The sequence below is a fragment of the Pteropus medius genome, unplaced genomic scaffold, assembly GCF_902729225.1.
Source record: "Pteropus medius unplaced genomic scaffold, Ma_sr-lr_union100, whole genome shotgun sequence".
NCBI lineage: Eukaryota > Metazoa > Chordata > Mammalia > Chiroptera > Pteropodidae > Pteropus > Pteropus medius.
Genome location: NW_024346667.1, coordinates 2,190,635 through 2,213,903, shown reverse-complemented (window position 1 = coordinate 2,213,903; position 23,269 = coordinate 2,190,635). Strand labels below are relative to the sequence as shown.

General features: G+C 34.9%; 1 long non-coding RNA gene across 1 annotated transcript; it reads right to left on the bottom strand.

The window, feature by feature from the left end:
- Positions 1-149: 149 nt before the first annotated feature.
- LOC120613236 (uncharacterized) lies at positions 150-20,895 on the bottom strand. The gene is made up of 3 exons (XR_005655625.1): positions 20,523-20,895; positions 5,426-5,529; positions 150-3,933 (listed from the first exon to the last, which is right to left on the bottom strand). It is a non-coding gene; the product is annotated as an uncharacterized LOC120613236 (long non-coding RNA).
- Positions 20,896-23,269: the final 2,374 nt, after the last annotated feature.

Genomic DNA, 23,269 nt, shown 5'->3' with positions numbered 1-23,269 from the left:
ATAAGAGAAGCATAGAGAAAACAATTCTGTTTTCACAGACTGGTAGGTGAAAAATTAGAAAATGCAATTTTAAAAATACACAATTTTTCAGTTGCATGAAAACGTCAAATGTAATAGAATCAATTTAACAAAAAGTGCATAAAAATCAATGCAAAAATATATAAAGGATTAGTGAGAGAAGTTTCAGGATATTTAAATAAATGGAGGACAAATCATTATAGATCATAAGACGCAATATGTTAAAGGTGCCAATTCTTCCCAAATTGTTCTAGATTCAATGCGACCCCCAAATCCTAGAAGGTTATTTTGGTGAAAATTGACAAGTTGATTCTAAAATGTATATGGAATGCAGAGTACCAAAAAAATCAAGGCAGACTTGAATAAGATGAACAATATAGAGAACTAAGATTACTTAGATAAATGGTTTATTTCAGCGTGAGGTTAGAGAAAATACAAGATAAATCTAGATCATCTTGAGGTGCCGGAAAGTAAAGAGAGAAGAAATAGAATTTAAAAAATCAAAACAAGAAAAAAATCAAAACAAAACACAAAGGGAACATGTCAAAAGAACACAAGGGCCAACTTGAAAGAGCTCCCAATGTCCACAGTTGGAACAATTAGCGCCGCAAAATAAATAACGATAATACTGAATTATTAACCAAAGAATAAAATAGGTATCTGTGATAAAAATAAATGATTGCATAAATAAATAAATGAGAGAGAAGAGACAACTCACAGAGAATTCCAATTAATGAATGAGAGTAGAATATCACCATTATTAAAATTACTCCAATGGTCACTAGTAATAAAATATATTGATAAAATACATTGATGTATACCCTCTTTTATAATGTAATAAGATGAGCACATTGCATCTCTGGCATTCCCCCAAATCCATAAGCTCAGTCTAATAATAAAAAACTATCAGGCAGATCCAAATTGAGGGACAATCACAAAATACCTGACCAGTACTTTTCAAAATTGCCACAATCATGAGTGATAAAGAAATACTGAAAAACTGTGACAGATTGAAGGAGACAAAGAAAACATGACAACTAAATGCAACGTGGGATCCTGGACTGGATCTTAGAACAGAAAAAGAATATTAATGAAAAACTGAGAAATCTAAATAAAGTCTCTAGTTTAGTTCATGGTATTGAACCAATAGTTATGAGATGTTCACATTAGGAGAAGCCAGGGGAAGGTGGCATGAGAATTCTCTATCTTTCCAACTCTTCTGTAAGTCTAAAGTTATCTCGACATTTTTACAAAATGCTTATATTTTTATCTCTGGCAGTCTTACTCCTTGTCTACCTCCAATTTTGTTCGGAACGTGGACAGGAAAAGGGGATAATGTAGATGAATTCCCTAAAATCTCCCTTAAAAAATAACTTTTGCAGGATTTATTAGTTTAAAACTATGTAATGTAATGATGGATAATAGATTAAGTGATTTTTCTAGCCCAACCTTTATCACTCATCTTTTTAAAAATTGTCAGAACGCCTAAGAAGATTATGTATGAGAATTTTATTTGAATTATTTCTCTCTCTAGAAAATATTTTGAGTAAGTATCTTTTCTAAATGTATAGCTTTAGGGAGTGGCTGGAGCAAGAGATAAAATGTAAATACCTGAGAGAAAACTAATAATTTAAATACAATTTTAAAATTCTTAATGTATGAATATAGCTTATGAGAAAAATTTATAATTTTTGAGAAATTTCTTAAAATGAATAGTTTTTAGAATATTCTTCTGAGGGAGAAAACCACAAGGGTATTGAATGATTTTGTTCTATACCTGAGGGATAACAGTAGAAATTACTTTTTAACTCTATGTATTTAAGATAAACACACGCTTTTGTTTTTTCTGCCTTTATTTTATTCCTATACTAATATCTTTTCTAGTATGGATTTTTCTCCATTGAAAGAACATGAGCATTCAACATTTATGATTGAGAAGATTGGAGAAAGCTTTCTGTATAAATTAATTCAAATTTCACAGATGTTGCATGTATAACAGATTTGAATCTTTAGGTCAGCTTAGGCCAAATGCAAAAAATGTCTGGACAAGGAGGGGAGGAAGCCCTTAGACAAATGTAAGCGACAGAACACATCATCTAACTCTAAGTACCTTGGAACCTGAAACTAATAAGACACTGTCAAAAAAAGAAAAAAAAGTCTTTAATATATTGAGATGCATAATGAATTTTCAAGAAGAGGGGGAAAAAAAACCTGCCAAGAATGTGCAATTGATTTTGCTCACAGATGCTGCACTAGAAAAACATTTGAAGGAGATAGAGTTGATCATCAAGGAAACTAAAAGGCGCCTGCTGTTGTTCCATGGCGATTCCACTTTCATTAAATCCAGAGGCACGGAGATGAGCAAAGAGAGATTGCTTCCTTACATAATACAATTTTAACTACCTAAAAGGTTCAACATGGACTTTGATGTAAATTTTAATACATTACAGTTATTCAAGAACTGCTTAGTGAGTTGAATTGACCTGTGATCAGAGAAGGCTCTGTTAGTACTAAGCTATGGAATAAAATATATTTCTTCTTTAGCAGGATAAAGGCAAACAAAACAAAACAAAACAAAACAAAAAACTGTTAAAAAACAAAATTCAACTGAGTAAATTTTGAAGATCTATTGGCTTTATTCAATGATTCATGAGTCAGGCAGCATCCAACTGAGCAGATAAGAAGGAGCTCTGAGGAGCTGTACCAAATGAAAGAATTTATCGGCAGAAGGGAATGGGCAAAAGGAAGTTATACTAGAAAAAGAAGCAGGCTGATTACTGCAAGGTCACTATCTTTTAGGGGATGGCAGGGGTCTATCAGGCAGATTGTCTAATCAGTGTTGATCAGGCGATTCCTGTTTGGTGTAAAATTCCATTAATTTAGTCTTGGGTTGGTAACATGGGGCTTAACATAAGCAAATCCGTTTGGGGCTTGTTGTCTTGTTTTTAATACCACAACACCCTTTTCTGTTGACTACCGTTTATCGTACTACAATTATCTGTAAAGTTACCTTCAATATAGAAGTGTGTAGAGTATTTTTCCTAGTTTTTGTTTTTCTTATTTTTATTTGTTCGTTTGTTTTGTTTTGTACAGACAGCCATCTGCCTTAAATGATGCAGGTATTGTTTTATCTGAAAAAGATGATGGTCCACTGAAAATGGAATCTGTTTTAGCTCTGTTTTTTGTTCTGTGTGTAATTTAAAAATAAACATGTTGGAGACATGAATACCAGAGATATAAGCAGCAAAAATGTGATGTAGGTTAATTCTCCTATTGGCTTACTAGTGTCCTTATGTCAGAAAAGGTACTATTACCTTTATTTAGTTTCTTCTATTTTTAAATGGAGCAAATAGTGCCTATCCAAATATACAAAATAAATGATTTTTTAAAGAATATAATATTTTAAAATATCTGGAGACCTAGAATTTTGGGGTATCATTTATGGATAGGATATTATTAGTTTCATTGTGAATTCTTTTTTACATAGTATTTTTGATAGATGAGACCTACATCAACTTGAGTGAGTAAAATTGATTTGTGATTTTTCATTTTCCTAATAAAAGAATAAAAATGCATATTTGTATTCTAGCTCTACAAGATAACTGGAAATGTCCTTAAGATGTCTGCTATCTTAAATGAACAAAATCCTACTGAATATTGGATTTCTATTAACTAGAAATTGTATGTTTACCTTTGCTGAAATTCTTCTCTTTCCTCATAACCACTCTTTATACATTATTACCAAATCGCAGTCCTTCAGTCATCTGTTATTTTTATCTTTATCTTGCGGATTTGTCATATTGATCATGGTACCATCAAGTAAGTGAAAGACCCTCTCGGAGAGGATAATCTGTAACCAATTAAAAAGTCATCTTCTATTTTCCTGATAGAGCATGGCAAGCGTCACGGTCCCTTCTGTGAGGTAGAAAGAAGTAATCGTTATTTTTATTTTGCAAAGCAGAAAACCAAAAACACATAGTGGAACCCATCACATCTGTAAAGAGCTCACGTCCTTAAACTCAGCCCCTTGCAAGTTGTATGTTAACAAATTTCATGAGTCAAGTATATATATCACTCTCCCATATAACAGAGTCAGAAGTTAGAAACCCACCACTGCAACACAAATCAGAATTTGCTTTCATAATAGTACATATCAATGTACTATTGATATGGTACTATTGTACTATTGATATACTTCAGGTAAGTTGTATGTGAAGAAGCATTTCTCTTGGACTAGCGGAAACTTCGGGGTCACTTTAAGATAAACTTAGATACACAAGGAGTCCACAAATAGATTTGGTCAGTTCGACAAACATCTGCTGAGCATGTCCTGTGTGCTGGGGACTGTGTTGGTGGATCAGATTTAAGAGTAAACAGGTTTTCACAGTGTAGTGGATAAGATAGGCAAGAAAGCTACACTTTTAATATTATGCGGAGTGATTTAAGAGTACAGAGGAAGGATATTGTGCTAGTCCTGAACAGGAAGAAGGGATAAAGGAAAGCTTGCTGGAGGACACAGAAGTTAAATCCTGAAAGATATTGGGTGTTAGCCAGGAGAACAGACTGAAACATTCAGCACCAAATCACCTAGCAAAGCCTTGGAGTGAAAAATTGGTGTGATTACTAGCCGCTCCACGCTTTAAGTCTAGTGATAGTTGCAACAAAATGATTTACAGGAGGGATAAAAAAACGAACAGGTTTAATCAAGAAGATGAGACAAGAGACAAAGTACTTTTACTGAGAAGAATGTGGCAATCCTGAGCTGTCTGGGCAGCCCCCAATTTACCATGTTTTTTTAAAGTCTATCCATTCATATGCTAGCATATGCTCAGTTTTAAATGTCAGATAAAAAGCCAATCCTTAAAAATGAACACGACCAATTTATATTTATTTATTCATGAGAATTCTAAACAGACAACAGCAAGATGTGCTCACACAATTAAAGATGGGTATGTGTGTGTGTACACACACATCCCAAACAATACAACTCTATTTGCATTAAACTTATTAAGTCAAATCAATTTTACAGACATGTAGGCTAGAGCTTTAGTACTTAAATCCTCTTGATCTTCCACCCGGTAAATTTCATTTCCTACTGTGTTTTTCTGCAATTTATTTTTAATGTTGTATTTGTTTGGACATCCTTAACAAATAAAATAGCAACCCGGAAGTTGCAGAGGAATATTGCAGACATTTCAGTGAAAAAACAATCAAATTCACATACTATGCTTTTTGGTCACACAGTCAATGTATGTTGGAAATACATTCTACTCATGGAGTCTGGGAATATTTAATTATTAAGTAGACCCCAAAGGTGTACAGATCAAGGAGATACATAGGGATAAGGAGAAATCTAAATCATATTTTCTACTCCCCAGAAATATATCCTTTAGATGGGGAGACTCACCTGTTGTTCGTTAAGCATCTGTTGTTATACGCTGGCTTGATGATAGGCATTTTGTTGTACATTACCTTATTTTTCAGAACAACACTGAAAGCGAGAATAAGGCTCTGAAAGAGAAAACAATCCATTGTCAGTCACACAGCAAGAATTCAAATCAGGATTTCTGAGTCCACGCCCAGCGCTCTTTGTACAATGCCTGCAAAACTGTTACTTTGAGCAATTACACCCCTATGAAGGGTGAATGATGACAATACGGTTTAGCTGCACCCGTAAGAAAATAAAATTTGTAAAAATCCAAGTTTATGAGATAGAAAAATTAGGAGATCCTTGTATTTTAAAGAAATTTGAATGAGAAATCTGAATATGTGTTTATCATAAACAAGTATAGATCATTTACTATGTGCCAAGCCTTGTGCTAAATGCTTAATGGTGATTATCTCATTTAATCCTCAAAATAATTGTATGAGGCAAACTACTATAGCACTGAGAGGAAAATATAAAATTTGCCCCCAAGAGTGAGTCTGGAATCTGTTTTGCTCCCAGCTATTCTACAGCCTGCTCCCAAACTTCCTTACACGTTAGAAGTCATAAAGTCTAGAGCAATCTTGGATGTGAGGTAGCCCCGCTCAGACGGTATATATGAGTGGGAAACTATAAAGTTAAGGATATTTTTCATTTCAGCAACATTTTACAAACCTTTCCTCTACGCATGAATTGCGGTTGATGTCCAAAAGTTTAGAGCATAAAATTAAACTAACATTACTATAATGGGAATGTATTTTTATAGTATAAATGATTGCCAAGAATTTGAAGGAGAGTTTTTGTTTGTTCAAAATTCCACATAGCCTATTTAGTAAGCTCTTCCTAGTTGTATTTCAAATATAGATATTAATGTGTATAACTTCAAGAACTTAAAACTCAAAGTAAACAATATTGACACTTCCTTTTTTTAATATTGACATTTTCTAAAGAATTAAAATAGTGTAGGCGTCTAGCCCATTTGTTCATTATACTTCATTTAGTTTCTTAAGGAAGTAAGACTATGGAATAGAAAAAAGAACGTAAACTTTGGTGTCAGATAGACTTAAAATCGAACCCCATCTTTCCACTTCCTTGCTCTGTGAACTTGGACACCTTGTGAAAGCAAAATCTCAATGTCCTCGTCTGTGGAATGGGGATAATGTCATGGAGCAGCAATGAGGATTAAATGGAATAACAAATAACATGTTCTTGGCACTTGTTATTAAATAAGAATTGTCACAATATGTTTTATCAGGATGATTTTGAAAATAAAATAAGTTGTTAGTATTTTTATTTTAAATAAGTGGCAAAGTAAAACCTTCAATTCAAAAGTCTTGACAGTCCAATACTGTTCTTTGTTCTGAGTGTGGAAATTAATGTCCTGGGTTTGTAAAGAGAAACAGGGCAGAGAAGCTGTTCAGTCTCTGACTGTAGAATATCCGCGTTCTTGTTATCATTGTTATCGTTTAATTTTTCCTGGTTGCCTGCCTCAGAAGAAGTTCTAATCATTTATTAGCATTTTACCCATAGGAACTGTGTTCTAATTACAGTTACAACAAGAAAGAAGAAATTATACTTAATGTAGAAAATAAGGGCTTCTGTCCTTGTGGTTGCGGTTCATGGTTTTATTTATCCTATGTCGTTCCATTTTGCTGAATGCAGAAAATAGAATGTCGGCTTTATAGCTAAAGTTTTTAGGTTCTTTGCTTCTCTTAACAAACAGATCAATACTACACTCTTCCACTCTGTGGACATAAGAACCACCTCTATAAGAGTCTTTCCTTGAGGACAGATCTTCAATACACTTGGAGTAACAGACAGAGGATAAAATCATTAGACTTTTAATTTACTAGCAGGGTTTAAAGGACCATGTCCAACAATAGTCTGTTTTAAAAAGCTGTAATGATCTAATGAGGAAACTCGTGACTTAATCTGTTAAAACTGTTTTTGTATCTTCACATAGAGCCCATCTTTGGTACTGTTTCTCATTACTCTGATGAGGAATATGTTGACTTTAGGCCTTTGTTTTAACTCCATTTGGAAACGAGAGCTACCCAGCATGCTTTAGTACAATACACTTATGAAGGCTGTTGTAGAAGTGAATGCAGTAATTACTTACCTCTGTGCTGCACATTACAGTTTACAAAAAACAAAACAACAAAAAAACGTTTAACATAAGCAGGATGTGTAGCTGCTATGTTATAGATTGCTGGCAAATATTTTGAATGTGATATTTATTTTTCTTCACAAAAGAATGACAAACGAAGTGATTACATAATTGAATTTGACAGCAGAATGGAAATGCATTTTTCTATGTGACTATTATCTGAAGATAATGAAAAATAAACAACAACAATGCTTTCTTTATCCATTCCTAGGGAGCTAAAAAAAAGTTTACTATTTCGTGAAATTATCCATGATAGCCTGGCACTTCTTAAAATTACTCCCTATGCAAAAATTGCACGCAAAGACAAGAGTACAAATGGGGGTAGGATTCCTAAATTACTCAGCTAAAGCCTGCTAGATTAGCTGTGAATTATTCATAAACTATGCACTTGGAGAGAAGGCCTTAAAGATGTCTGCCTAGTCCAGGCTCAAATTCGATGTTTAATTTTTCTGTAACATCGTTTGTAAATTATTCTCCAGCCTTCTGTGCAATATCCATAGTGTTGGGGAACATACTACTAGGTAAGATCCCCCCCACGTCCCTGGAGAATAACATGAGGCCATGCGAAGAAGTCTAGATTTAGGATCTGCAATATAATGCTGACTGGGTCTTAATATCTTAAATGGCCTTTGAACTTAACTTTCCTGTAAAATGAAGGATTTGAACTAAGATATGTAGTGAAGAAACTCTTCACTTCAGCTTAAATGGTTCTGTAATGTCAATCTCTTCAAAACCTTCAATGGTCTAAATTTCCCAAAATTAAAGGTGAAAGCCCTGCCATATCCTGCCCAGAGTTTTTCAGTGAGAGTTTTCTCAACTCTCTCTTTGTTGGGCTTCTTCCTCTCTCCCCTGTAATTCCTACAAACCCAAACTTAGAACTACTTTTGGAGTGAGTATGCAGAATAAGTAATGTTAGATACTATGTCATATCACATCAGAAAACTTATTTTCTGGTTCATCAGCTACTGGTGTTGTGAAGATTAAGCGTTGGACTAAGGGGCTGCCCGACTGGTTGATTCATTGCAAAGTTATTTTTCCTTCTTTACAAGCCAGAGATATCCAGAAAGGTGTTCCACTGCAGTTTTTCATGTTCCCCATCAACCATTCATCTAATCGTTTTAGGTGATAATTCATACCCAGATCAGTAATATCATGAGGGGTTCCAAAATGACAATTATATAATCCTAGAATTTCTTCTACATTATTATCTCTTCTTCTTCTATTACTCATTTACGAGCCTGATAAATTTCCTGTGGGCTATATCTAGATTATTGCTTTGCTTGCTTCTAAAGCAGTACCATACGACCTATATACATATTGACATTTGACCTGTGGTGACTCCCAGATTTCTTTGTCGTACTTATACTCAGCTAACCATGTCATGATGTTTTCAGTTGCTTCAATTCTTCGTCAGCCCAGTTTAATCATTGCACATAATACAACAGGTGTCATTTCAATTCATTGTTTTCATTGGGCAGCACTAGGGCTCATGTATAGGGAAGCTGGCTCTCTTCTTTAGCACTTTAAATGGGGTTGCCATTCAGTGTGTGAGATCATTTATTTGCTAAAATATATGCTTGTGACTTGTTTATAATAATAGGCATCTTTAAAGTTGGGATTGTCTTCCACTTGGTAATCTCCCGGGATTTGCAGATTGCACATTCATTTCTAGGCCATAGATTTTTGGTTTTGTTTATAGTCAAACGATACCTATTTTAAAGGGTAAGTTGCCTACTTAATATCTTCCTTTTCAATAGATACATTTTATTTCATAATGGGCTTTTAAGAAAGACTTTAGGTCATATGTTAATGTAAATTTTAAAGTCAGTTTGATTATGTCTGTAATTCATTTGATTAGTCGACTAATCAGATAAAAATATGTTAAGTAGTTATATAATACACAGCTTATTTCATTAGTCTGCAGACAAATTTTTATTATGACAATGACTTTTCTACGCAGACCTAATTATTTTCAATTTTATAAAAGGTTTAAGGCTCCAATGCATTGAAAAGACCTTCTATGTAGAACAAGCCTCATTTTTCTTGGCTTCATGGGAGTGTAGGTTGTTTGAATTTTCACTGAAGTAGTTAATAGTGTTAACCAGAGTTAACAGAAGCATTTAAGCATGCTGAATGTTGACTTTTTGACAAACGTTCTCTTAATTTAAACTAAGACTATATAATCATACAAAAGCAATCTCAGCCTTTTTAGCAGCATAGATTCTTTCCTTTCCAAGTTACGCTTAATTATGTTCATGAAAGTTTTTAAACAAAAATCATCTGCTATTTGTTCTAACATATTGCTGAGAAGGCAAAATATTGAATCATAGAGATAAATTTAGGGTAAGAGACTGAATTTGTGTAGGGACTAAGGAACTACAATTTTCTTTGACAGAATGTTGTCTTCCCTTAAGACCACAACAGACCAAAAAATGTGAAGTTTCAATTGATTTTCCCATTTTTGTGGAATTTCTAAAACAAGATAGCATGCCTTACCTAATAAACTGACTTCTTTATTAAGAACACTTTAATTTTCCTACATTAGTTAGTGAACATTTAAATCAAAAGAGTTGAGAAGGCAGCCTGCCACGATTTTGGGACAATCAAAATGAAAAGAAAAAGAAAGAAAAGAATGAACAAATAATGATAATTTTGAAAATGTCTTAAGCCTTGACCTTGTCATAACTTATTAAGGGCAAGATAGTTGGCTTCAGCAGAAATGATACCACATGCAAGCTTTTCCAATTTCTGACTTAATGAAAGTTGCAAAATTACGAAAATGTAATACATTCTTACCACAGTTCGAATACTTTTTTCTCAGTATTATGGCCACTCTCAGTTCCCATTGGCTAGAAGAAATGGATAATATGTTGAGTTTAATAGTAGGCACTTACACGAGATTATCAGAACCATCAAATATAATAGTAGGATAGATTGTACTCAGGGATTTTGAAATACTTGAAGTGAAATTAAATTTCTTCAATAAACATAAGTATTTTCACCTAAACTTCTTTTATTGTAAGAAATGAAAATATATATATATATATAATGCCACTGCCTCCTTGGAAAGAAATACTGAAGTTCTTGGGGGTTTTTTTTGTTTTTGTTTGTTTTTTAAAAACCAGAGTTAATAAATGAAACAGGTATCTTATTTAAAGGTCAAACTTAAATATTCTCATACACTACCCACTCTGTGGTAGTAGGGTGACAGGGAACTCCTGTATAGTCATTCATAGGGAGTATGTCTAAGACTTTGACAGCAGCAGTTGCAATGAAGGTAGACTTATTGTTACATAAGAGAAAGTAGATGGCTTTAGACTTAGGCAGATGTGAATTCAAAGCCTGAAATTCCTACCATTTCAGGCGAGTAACTTATCTCTGCCTACACCTGTGTCAATAGCCATTATTATAGCCACCTCACTCAATTATCTGAAAACTAAGTGAACTGATGTTTATAGAAGAAATAAAGAAACTATGTATGTGTTGGCATAATTAGTTCAATTAGGGAAATACCGACTTAGAATAAATTTCTCCCTTAAGAAGTGGATAAAATGGTAAAACCAAGACTATTGGAAGAAAAAAAACCAGAAAAATATATAATTATCTTGATATGAAAAGAAAGATAAATAGCACACAGCTTTTTTTGCTCCAATGAATGAGATGGAATTTTTCATTCCTGCTTCCTTTGTGTTATCTTATGCTAACAATCGAGCAAATAAATTGAATAGATTTGTCTGCAATAAAGGGCTGAGTTGTGGCAGAAATAGATTATTCTTGGATCAATCTTACTAAAAGACATGCGTGAACTCTGCCTATTGATATTTGTAAAAAAAAAAAATCCATGAAATATATGCTATTATAACATTTTCTTATAAACCTTGTATCCAATGGTTTGTTTCTATTGTAATTAATTGGACTAAAGCTCTCTTCATCTTAAACTTTTCCGTGCTTATGATTAAAATATATTTAGATTGTAAAAATTGTCAATGCTATATATGTCAAGTTTATATATCTTTGGTAATAATGTCTGGAAAGAGAGTTGGACATTCTAATATATTATGAAACTTTTTGAAAGTATTTTGGGAGGAGCCAATGAATATCATCAATATGTAAACACTATCTTTAAACATTTCACCATGTGAAAATCTTAATCCAGTTTTCCCCTTCGATAAGAAGTTTATTAAAGAAAACACATGTTTATTATTTATATTTTGTATGGTGAAGATAGTATTCTCAAGATTCACAAATTAATTTTAGTCTATCATAAGATATTTTATTCTCAAAAAACAATTACAATTTTATCAATGGTGATTCCATCCGCAATTTTGTTTCTTTACTGATCTGTGTATGGATTATTAGAGATGTATTAACAATAAATTCCTTTAGATCTCTTTCTTTCTGTTTATTTGGCCTCCCTTGAGAATAGCCCATTGGCTTATTCCATTTGATGAAGTCCTTTCTGCCCTCTTGCTTGGTGACTCTCGACAATTACCAAGTGACAATAGGAACACCACATGCTTTCTTGTCTACTGTCTCTGATGTTCCCCATATTCTGAAAAACAATAGAGATTTTGTTTAATAATGAGCTCTATGGTCTTATTTATTGGTCTAGATTCCTTTTGCTAATTTTTAAGTATACCTTAAACTCTATTATTTTAATGTACTTTCTGTAGCAATTGACACTAGAAATTTATAGCCACAGAAAGCACTCAGCAAGTGTGCATCCCTGGGAGTTTTTTGTTATATTATTTTATTTTTTGTTATGTTATATTATTTTCAACAAGAAAGAATTAAGCCACCCATCTGATACTGTCATTAAGAACATTATAAATGAAGCCTAGCTTATTTGTCTAGAAAATATCACTTAAATGCTATGTGTTTTGATATTGTTTTATAGGGTTAAAAGTTTGACATCATATGATCCCAGGTCCACATTGTTTCTCATTATTTAGCAGACATTGGATCATGAGCAATAGTTACTTGATCGTTGGGTTACTATTCTGATAAATTCTTCTGAATTTGCACAAGTTCATCTTCCTTCCCTTCATCTACTCCTGTCTCCTTCCCTTCCATCCTCCTTTCTTCTTTCCTGTTTATCCCATGTAATTCTCCTAGTTAAGCAAACTCATCAATGCCCTCCTTCAGGAAGCCTAAGAATGGGGCCATTTCCTGCCCTAGCAGGATAATAGCTGGATAGAGAAATTTGTCAGAAGATAAAATATACCGATGAACTAACCTTTTAATTCAGGCCTTATGCAACTCTTACTGCAAGTGACTGGATTATCACTATTCCTGAATTAATTACTTGGTTTCATAACTGTTACTTTGCTCTCGAGTTCCAAACCAGAATTTCATTTGTCAGAAGGATATCTTCATATGTCTCTCCTACTAGTAGATTATTAAAGTGCTGCTTACTCAATGGTTTCAATAAAAAAAAAAAACACTGGCTGACTGGAGGGAACAAAATTTGAAATGAACTCTAGTAGTTGTGTATGGCCGCTGTAACAAATTACTATAATCTTACTAAAAATATTACAAGCTTTTATTTTACAGTATTGGAGGTCAGAAGTTCAAAATGGGTATCAGTGGGCTAAAATCAAAGTATTGGCAGAGCTGCATTCCTGCAAGAGGCTCTAAGGGAGTGTAATGAGTTGACTGGTGACCTCCAAAAAGGCATGCCCACCTCCTAAACCTTGTCTGTAATCTACATTAATATGGCAGCCACTAGTCACATGTGCCTGTTAACTATCTGCAATATGACTAGGCCAAACTGAGATATATCTTAAGTACAAAATACGCATCAGATCTCAAAGACCTAGTGTGAAAAAAATGTAAACTATCATTATAATCTTAATATCAGTTATATATTGAAATGGCGATATCTTGAAAATATGACATTAAAATATATTATTATAATTAATTCTACCTATTTTTTTAACTTTTTATATGTTACTAAGAAAATTGAAATTATACATGTGGTTTTTATTTTATTTCTATTGGTTTATATCCTCGATGCTGGTTTATATCCTTGACTTTAGTTCTTAGAAGAGGTGGGAATAATCTAAGCACACAGCAATAACAAGGAACATTCACTTACTTCTGTTCTAATTTCCTATACTGTTCCTTATTTTTCCAAATGAATTAGGTAATAGAGATAAGACTGTTAGCGTTCGGACAGTGACTTTCTCTTCGTAGCCTCAGCATTATTGATTTGAAACTCAATAAATATTCGATAAATAAATGAACAAACGAGTTTAACGAATGATCGTTTGAATGAATGAATATATTGAGCAGCACCTAAATTATACATTTAAACATTTAATCTTTATCACTAATGATCAATTATTACAGTATATGTATTTGAGTACATATACATTCCATAACCTTGTGAATAAACAATTGGAGAAAAAAATATTTTTCTTCACTGAAGACACCCCTCTAACCTAGTGCAAAATGCTCTGACCTTACAATATCAAAAATGACATATATCCTAAACTATTCTTTCAGTTGATATTAGTCATTTGTAACATTTCTTATTTGCTTATGAGCAAGTCAACTGAGATAAAACTACTTGTCAGCAACTTTGAATGTGAACAAAGTTCCCCAGACCCTTTAACATTTAGTGGACATACTATTTACCAAATAACTACATGCATGAGAAATCTTATGGGAAATCCATGTGACAAGCAACATAAACTAACATTCACTGATTTAATACATTTTTATGAGCGCATTCCACTGAGTACAGCCACTGAGCTAATTAATTTATATGCATAATTTCATCCACTGTTTAGAATACTCCAATGAATCTCATCATTATTTCTACATTTTTACTAATGAAGAAACTTGCAGAGTTTAACTTATCCATAGCAGCATACATAGCGGGTGTGGTAGGATCTGTCAAAAGAAAATTCAGAGAGCCTTATTTGATATGAATATTTTATTGCGCAAGAAGCAAATTGTTTATAAACAACGAGACTTCAAAATAAAAAGAGCTCAGGTCTCAGCAGTTAGAGCTCTGGAATGAGGATGTGAGGTGAGTACATTGTTTTCCACTGTGGTTGGTCCCTAGAAACTTACATTCCAGTTAGGGTATGGTGACATCAACGTGAAGAAAGCTTGTTTGAGGTCAGTCATCATTTCAGGGAAATCAGGACAGCTATGGGTGGTTGGGTTAGCAGTGGACTCAAGCCGTGGGCTCTATCTGTGGTTTTCTTTAACATGATTCAGTCTTCATGCTTAAACTAAGACCACTTTTCTACTACAAAGCTTTCTATATGCATTTAAACCTTTATATAATTTAAACAATTTTCAATAATCATTCCTGAGGAAGCATTGTTATATTTAAATATTAAATATATGTAATGACCGCTGTGTATCTTAGCAAAAACTAGACATAGGATTTTAATAAGAGAAATAAATATATGTAATGATCGCTGTGTATCTTAGCAAATGGCTCCATAAGCACTTGTGGAAAGAGGTGTCAGCAGAATTGATGCAGGAGTAGGGGTTAAAATCCACTCCTCTGAAGGATGTCTTCAGTTTCTGCCATCTCAGTAGCCCTTATCCCCTGTTTGTTTGTTTTTATAACGGTCTCTAGAATTTCCTTTGGAAACCACATTCATCACGTTTGAACTAAGATGTGTGAATTTGTGCTTCAAGCTACTGCGTAGTGACAGACTAGAGAAACATTATGCAATGGAAAAGGAACCTAGCTAGGAAATGAGAATCCTTGAGTCTAATCCAGGCTCTGCCACTAACTATCTGCAAGACCTTAACATTTTTACCTAAATTATCCGGGTGTCTACACCTACACAATAAGGGTGTTGGGCTCCACATGACTTCTGGGAGAAGTTCAGGTACTGGTTCTGTGACCCTGCCTAAGAGAAGTTCTGAAGATTCGACATCCAAAAAACTGTTAGGAATTTATTTCTATCAGATCCAAGATAAGCATCCAAACCAAGCACTTGCACCTCATTTGTGAAACTGTTTATTGACTAACAAATAATCAATATTGATGTGATTAATAGCAATTCATAATGAGAAGGCAGAGAAAAGTGAAGTTTGTAAAATATCAAAGAATCAACTCAAGAAAATTTGCTAGACTTGAAGGACATGTCTCCAGATTGAAAGTACCTGCAAAGTGACAAATAGATGTATGAAAAAGTTCCTTTCCTAGACAAAGTATTTGTGTAATTTTAGAACCAAAAAAATGAAGACAAGGTTCTAATAGTTTCCAGAGAGAAACAGATGGGTCATCCACAGAGGAAGGATCAGGTTCGTACCAGTCTTCTCGGAATAACACTGATGTCGGATAGTCGTGGAGCAAAGCTTTTAGAGATCTGAAACAGATTTGGAGCTAAAATCCTATGTCTAGCCAAATTTTCAAATGTTTGGAACAAACATATTCAGACGAGTTGTTTTCAGAAATATCACTTCTCACACATTTTTTTTTTTTTGCTCTAGCAAAATAAGGTAGTAATCCAAGAAAGTTCTAGGACAAGAGGCTTCCTACCCAAGAGCAAGTCCCAGGGTGACCCCCTCGAAGCCATTCTAAAAAGACTTGTTCAGATGACAGATAGGGAACAGAGTGTTCTGTGGGAAGTAAATAAGAGAAACAAACACTCCATTAAACGTCTGATAAACAGTTTAAATATAATACTAAGATAAAGTACATAGCGGGCAAAAAAAAAAAAAAAAAAGGAAACTCTTAGTAAACGAAAACCTGCAAAAGAATAACCCATTTGGCTTTCAAGTAAACTACATTTACATAGTTTATTGATTTGATTAAAAATAGTGATTTAACTATACTAGGAGGTTGATGGATTAAAAGACTAAAGAGTAAATAAATAACTCGAAATCGAATAATTGAAAAATAGCAGTACAAGACAGTATTCAGGAACTAAGGAAAGAACAACAAAAAGAATCATTTAAGAATCAGCTAAGAATCAAAAAGTATAAACTTCCAGCTATAAAATACATAAGTCATAGGGATGGAATACACAGCGTGGTGACTATAATTAATAATACTGAATTGCATATTTAAAAGTTGCTAAGAAAGTAGATCTTAAAAGTTCTCATAAGAAAAAAAATGCATAACTATAACTATGGAGACAGATGTTAACTAGATTTGTTATTGTGATCAATACACATGAATGTTGAATTATTATGTTGTATAGCTGAAACTAATATAGTATTATATGTCAATTACATTTCAATTTAAAAAATAAAAAGTAAATAAAAGAATCAGCTAAAGGAATAAGAAACGGTTGCTTCCAGATACTCAAACTGGAGGATGGGCAAGAGCATGAACTCTTCATAAAGCTTTACTGTATCACTTACTGTTTTCACCAGGTTCAGGGGCATTGTGATTTAACATGTTTAATTTTTAAAAATTTGTAATAATGATATTAGGAAATATTTTTAAATATTTCTGATGTATGAACACAAAATACATATTTCTCTGTTTGGTATGATCTAATTTAGTAAAATAAATAAAATAAATACTTGATATGTACAATTTTCTTTTGTATGTCAAGTACTTGTTTTTATTTATTACAATTTATTAAATCATATTATATGTATTTTACTAAATTTGATATATATTTTACTAAATTTGAGGTAGATAGATAGATAGATAGATAGATAGATAGATAGATAGATAGATAGATAGATAGATATAGATATAGATATATGGTATGTTTGGTGAATGAGAACATTGAGAAATGAGTCAAGAAGAATTTGGAAAGCAAATCTCATGTGGAATGAACTTCTGAGTGACCCTAGTATTTAGTCTCTGGGCAGAAAGTTTTGACATGAATAGGAGGCCAGGTAGGTTTACAACTTGCAAAGTTAGCTTTTAACAGCTGGCACCTCGCTAAGAGTCCTTAAGCATTAGTCGCTAGGTACTTTTGACTTTGCCAAGTGGATGCAACTTATTGTGGTTCTGACCCTAAAAGACTTTTTGCAGAGATAGAGCCAAAGGCATGGGCCTTTAGCCAACACAGATGGCCTGAGAGTACAAATTCCTGCACTTTGACCTTGAACTTGTAATGCGAAGCAAGGGTTCAGCAAAGCAGTACTTCTGGCTGGTGCTAAGACCTAAGGCTGCAGGCTGCTGTAGTTTATTATGATGCAGGCGCAGCTTGGCCTGGTATCACCGACTAAGCTAAAGTGGGACCATTACCTGCCTGTATATCACAGGTCAGCAAGGTTACACATGAGCCACGGAACGCAAGGGAGCTTCTAGCTTTAAACTGTTAAAATAACATGTGACTAAGGCTTAAGGTTTTTTTGCCTCAGCTGGCAGTAAGTGGCACTCTATTGTGCATTCAGGGCACAAGTCAAAACTGTGAGGCCCTTGACCTTAAATTTGCATCTTGTCCAAAGGCTCAGTCATAGAAAATGAAAATAGTAGAAAAAAAGTGCTTGGGGTGAGTTTCAAGATGATAATTATTGTAGCTGGACACGTGGATATCACAGTGCCCAAGGAAGGGATGGGACAGAAAAGAAGGAGATTGTCCAGACCACATGGCTGAGCCATTGGACGTCAGGGGCACCCGCCTCCAACATTCTCCATAGCAGCTTCAGCTCAGAAATTCTGAGGGAGCTTTTTCAGCGGAAACAAATGTGGCTCTAAGGTGAAATCCTTTTCTAGAAGGCAGCGTGTTTTTAGACCGAATTAATTCCATTCCAAGAGGCAAAGAAAGTGTGCTGTTACACACCGGCACAAAAGAGAGCTCTGCCTCAGGAAGGAAGTGCTTAAAGGAAAATGGAAGTTAGGAGGTTTTGAATGAATCGAGTGAGAAAAAAAATGATTCTTCAATAACACCTGGTTTGGGGGAGGGGCTGCTGCCATTGCAAAGAAAGATGTAGACTTTATTTCAAAGCCAGCCCCGGGAGGAAACAGTAGGCTTCTAGATGTCGCTACCCCTCCCCCCATTCCCCACCTCTTACACCACATCTGGTGAATTCATAGTGACAGAACTGGTCATTTGCTGAGAGGCTCCTACCAATTAAGTTCACAGGATGTGGATTCCAGAAAAGCAGACTGGCTGGCAAACCAAGCAGAAGCAAAGGTTGTGGCCATCTACATATACTATATGTAACATATACTATATGTGGCCATCATTCCTCAAATGCCAGAGGGATAGCCTTTGATGACCAGCATGCTGGGTGTAAGGCACAGGATTGTTTCCAAGGATAATTGCTCTAGGGGCTGGAGCTTGGCTTGTATTCGAAATTTGGTGAGTCTGGGATTAGGGTTACTTGACGAGTCCTGTTTGGAGTGAGAATGCTTAGTCTTGATATTGAACTCAGAATTTCTGAGGCCCTAAAGGATCCTCGCCCAGCCCAGGCTGCCGTTGCTGAAAGAACAACTGACTCCAGAGGCAGTGAACTCCTCTGACTAAACCGAGCACAATTAAGACTGGAGAAAAATGACTTTTGGACTTTATTTTGAAAAGTCAAAGGAATTTGATTTTGGACTTCATGTCATTTGGATTTAACTTGCAAGAGTATTTATTCTTTGAATTTAATGTTTCTCTAGAAATTTAATATTGGCAGAGGGCTTAAAGATAAAATTAGGGCTTCTTTACTGTTGGAATTTCATGAACAGAAAGTCTTTTATGCGTTTTATGATTGGAGTAACATACTGCTACCATTTGATCTCATTGCAAAATTTCTGATATCCTCTATAGAACAACCCAGCTAGACATACTTCGGTTTGAAAATGAGAATAATAATACAACATTGAATCTCCACATCATATACATTTGTAATTACATGTATGTTACATATAGTATATGTAATGTTATTACATATATACTGCATAATAATTACATATATCTGTAAATTTGTAAAGACTAAACATGGCTTCTGCTGTTCTCCTCTTAGAGAGCCAGCCTACTTACGGAGAGCTTAAATTCCACTCTGCTCCTCCAGGGTCAAGCCAGCCCCTACTGGAGCTTGGTCTCTCCACATCCAGAAGTGTGAGTGGGCGGGTAAGTGTGTCATTTTGGACTTTAGAAACCAAAGGGTCTTCTCACACGGAGCTATGTTCTCCAACTTAGTCTTTATCAACAGTAAAAGCATTATGATCTTCTACTCTTTATTTTTGATTAAGAACCTGGACAGTGAAGGGGGTGCCATTCTGTAGCTTCTCGCAGATATGGCAGTAGCGTATGTTCATGTGTAATACATTAATTTTTAGGCGCATGTACAAATAAATAAGTATATAATATATGTGTATATGTAATATACAATTATATGTTTAAATATATTATGTATGTACACCTACCTACATGTATATATACACACATATATTAATGTGTGATTTATGTATACCTATATATATGTACGCATATCATATATAACATAATGCATATACTCACAACTATATACACATGTACATATGTATATATGAAATATATCTGTTTAATCTGGATTATGAGATTACTAGTAATATTTTATTTATCTTCTTTACACATTTTTATGTTTCCAATTTTTTTCTATGTAACTTCATTAATCAGTAAAAAAGCTACAGTGTTAAAAAGACTAAGTTTAATTGTCACCATAACTTGTGTCCCATCTCCTCCTTTCCACATAAGTTACCCACTTCTTTCCACAGAATGTCTTCATAAAATTGAGAACTTGTGTCAATGTATTTTTTTTTTTTTTGCTTACATGTTTTACTTTTTGGTCACCCCCGTTATAGTGTGACCTACTTAAGAGGAAGATTCATGTCATCTTAACTCAAATTTTACCATGTGCACATCACAGCACGCTTTGCATACAGGGAGCATTCATTAAATATGTATTAATATTAAGATTCTACTAGATGAAAACTTTTTCCAAGTACTTGGGTTGTACTCCAATGAAATAATTTCAGAAAATAGGAGAAAAACAACTCACCTAGATACATGCAGTGAGGTAATTCCAGCCAACAGCCGTGCGATGGTTCGGTGAGGTTGTCGTGGAGGCTTAAAAATAAAACTGGATTCCATGAAGCAGCAGATGTAGATCCGGCCCTGGTGCGCCACATCTGACGTAAGGCAAAATAAAGGAGCATGTTTGGACTCGAGCCCAGGCGAAGCGATTATGGAAACGGTGAGCTGTGCTTGATGTTTCCTCAGAGGCCATAACAACTCCTCGTGCCAAACCAACAAATCCTGTTATCTCGAGAGACTAGGTGATTGAGTAACAGGCTGCAGTTGTAAAATTTTTAAGCATGTTTTCCCTTTGAGAAGCTTATCAGGTACCCCATAATGTGATACTCCTCCCCACCCTTCCCCAATCTTTAAGGCCTCGGAGCAGCCAACTCCAGCCTTGGGAGCACACTGAAATCACTTGGAAGCTGTAAAAATGACGGAAGCCTGCTTCCCAACCTAATCCAACCTCTGCCCCCAGCCCAACCCAGCTTCTGATCTCATTGACCTAATGTGCAGCCTGAGCATCCGGAATTTAAAAAAAACTCCCCCAAGTAATTCTAATATGCAGCCAAGGGAGACAATCACTCCTTGAGGATCTCTTGGAAATCTTAATGCATTTCTTTTGCTCTCTGTCTATAGATTGTCCCGAATAGACACACCTATTTTCTGCAGACTCGAGTGAAATCACACAGATTGGGTCATGGTTGGCCTGGAATTCTAAAAAGAACATTTTTTTTTTCACCTCAGGGCTTCATTTCCAGCTTAATGATGCTCTCCCTGAGTCACCATTCTCCCTCAAGAAAACATGCCTTTGTTGCATAGAGTGTTCATCTATTCTGTGGACGTGAACTAGCTGGGGCTGGACAGCACGCTAAAAGTGAGGAAGAAAAGAATGTAAATACTTTTGAGTGTAGAGACTCTGTTTTTCCGTCTCACATTAAACAGTTGTACAGATTCTCCTTTGTATCAGCTAGATTTTAGAATTCCCTGAGAAAAAGCATAATATAAATTTTAAAAGCTGTAAAAAAGTACAAATGTGTTTATTAATCCAAATAAGATCTACGTTTTTGGGAAAGTAAGTGCATGCATGGCTCATTCTCATCATTTAGCATATGGAAAATGTTTAGCGCACATGCGAATTCACAGACTCTTCACGATAACTCTGAGCCTCCTCCAGAATTCACTGGTTATAAACGGGTTACTGTTCTATGGTGTCTGCATATGGTGATAGTTTCATAGTTTGATTTGTCCATCTCACCCTTTCTAAGATATTATCTGCTTCATGGTGGTCTCGAGGTCGCAAAGGCCATCCTCATCCCTGCTCCCAGATCCCAGAGCTATTCAGGCACCGCAGCTCAGTCCTTTTCTTCCTTTTCTATTTTTTGTCATGCTACTCAAGAAGCGCTCACTGCTCGGTTTTATGCTTGGCCTGGGAGCCGTAAAAGCAGTACTCAAGCTATAAGTAGTCGGTCCTTAACTATCTTTTCTAACTATCAACCATGTCAGTAATGTTACATTCGCTGTTGGCCATGAGGGAGTAAGAGAACTATCAGAGCAGTCATTTATATGATGAAATATAAGTATATTGTTGAGTGAAATACAACTATGGGAAGTTAAATAAACCTACAGTGTATTAAATAAATCTATGGCTTGCAAGAGGTTTTCTTGTTAATGTAAAGAGCCGATCAAATCTAATACTGATGAAAATCAAGGGTAAAATTTCCATATGAAAAGTTGAAGAGCAAAGACAGCACCCTTCCTTTAAATCCATGTCAATCATAGACATATGTAGAATGGAAATTGTCCTGGTTGTATCTTCACAGGCTATCGATATTCTTGCAATACCTCTTACCATTCATTCTTATCTTTCTTTCTCCACGAAGCTGACGTGTACTTACTATTGAGTGACGTAAAATGTGCATTCGGATAAATGATTAATGACACGAAATTCTTATTTTCATGTAATTCTTTTAAAACCGACAACCTAGGGAATAACCATATGCAAAGTCTCCATTTCAATGACCAGTAAATCATTTCCATTCATGCAGTTCTAATGACCACCTAGTTAAATTTTACATTCTCAATAACCCTAGACAAATCCATTTTCCAAGAAAAATTGTTTTTACTGTCTTATCTTCCACTCACTCATGGCACCACTAAGGTATTTTCTCTGCTCTAGCCAAAATAGAACCTTGGATTTTATTATTTGCCCCCAGTCTCTTGAATTTCCTGAAGCTGTTTATGATGTGGAAAAGTTCACTGGAGTTATAAAACTGATCTAGGATGGCAAGAACCTTGGAATGTAACTTATTATTGGTAACTTATTTTGCATTTGCTATACCTTGTTTATACTCAGTGATGAGCAATGAAAAAATAAAAATTATGAGACTTAGATCTTGGGCGTTGTACTGGATAAGATCATTTAAAAGTTTCAAAGGGCAATGCTTATCCATAGCCAGTTTTTGTCAGATCTGTTTACTGTTGGAAGTTAGCTTTCCTTCCTCCCAGCTGCCCCTCCAGGTGGAGGGCACGAATCGGCGCAACAACGCCTGCTTACTGAACTTCCTCACCTGGGTAAGTGACTTACTTGACTGGTAACATGGGAAGTACAAGTTCCTTTTTGTTCCTCTTAAAAGCAAATCTTTGTGAACTTGTCCACAAGTTCTCTTCTGTTTCCATGCCATGAGACTCACTCAAGAAGTCCTCTCCAGGTGGAGATGGTTGCCCTGG